We start from the raw sequence: 998 nt of genomic DNA on the forward strand, positions 1-998 counted from the left end.
GTGTTGTGTTTTTCAGCTCCATTAATTCACTTACATTCCTCTCTAAATTGTGTATTCTTGTTAACATTTCGTCAAACCTTTTTTCAAAGTTCTTAGTTTCTTTGCATTGGGTCAGAACAAGTTCTTTTAATTCCCAGAAGTTTCTTATCATCCACTTTTTAAAGCCTGCTTCTGTTAATGGAACACAGTCTTTCTCCATTAGGCCTTGTTCTGTTGCTGATGAGGAACTGCGATCCCCTATAGAGGGAGAGGCATTCTGATTTTGGGTATTCTCAGCCTTTTAGGCTGGTTTCTTCCCTTCGTTATAGATTTATCTATCTGTGGTCTTTATAATTACCATCTTTATAGTTGGGTTTCTGAATGGACGTCCAACTTGTTGATTCCCGGCACTAAAATCTGAGCAACCCACTGCACCTGCCAAAACAGCGGCATTAAGATGATGGTGGTTTTCTGACTCTGATGGTGGTTTTCTGACTCTGCACCAAGAACAACTGCACCAAGGCAGAGGCAAAACCGCCTCGCCGGCTGCAAGAGTCATGCTGGTGACCCATGGTGCTCCTCCACTGGGAATCTCCTGATGCATGAGCAACAAAAATTGATCTGAAAGTGTGGCATGCTCTTGTTCTCTGCGCTTTCAGTGGGAGCTACAATCCCGAGCTGCTAGTGATCAACCATCTTGGATTTCTCTCCTCTCAGTCATTTTTTTTCTACCATGGGTTTATGTTTTTTATTGCTGTTGACTTAAGTCCTGTGTATATTTTGGATATTAACTCCTTGTCAGATGCACATATTTTCTTTTATTTTATAGGTTGTCTTTTTACCCTGTTAATAGATTTCTATGCTGTCCAGAAGCTTTTAATATTTTTCTGTTTTCTGACATGATACACAGGTAAGAGATTGCCCTCAGCTTCATAGGTTACCTGCCTTCTATCTCACTGATTTTAAGAGTTTTTCTTCTTTTTGATGTCATGCAGTTTGATCATTATTCTTTTTAAGAT

At 39.8% G+C, this 998-nt stretch overlaps 1 pseudogene; it reads right to left on the reverse strand.

Annotated features, from left to right (window-relative positions):
- The window catches only part of LOC108298479, a 5,111-nt pseudogene extending 4,560 nt beyond the window's left edge, over nucleotides 1–551 (reverse strand).
- Nucleotides 552–998: the final 447 nt, after the last annotated feature.

Source organism: Cebus imitator, unplaced genomic scaffold (assembly GCF_001604975.1).
Source record: "Cebus imitator isolate Cc_AM_T3 unplaced genomic scaffold, Cebus_imitator-1.0 Scaffold972, whole genome shotgun sequence".
In the NCBI taxonomy this organism is placed as follows: Eukaryota; Metazoa; Chordata; class Mammalia; order Primates; family Cebidae; genus Cebus; species Cebus imitator.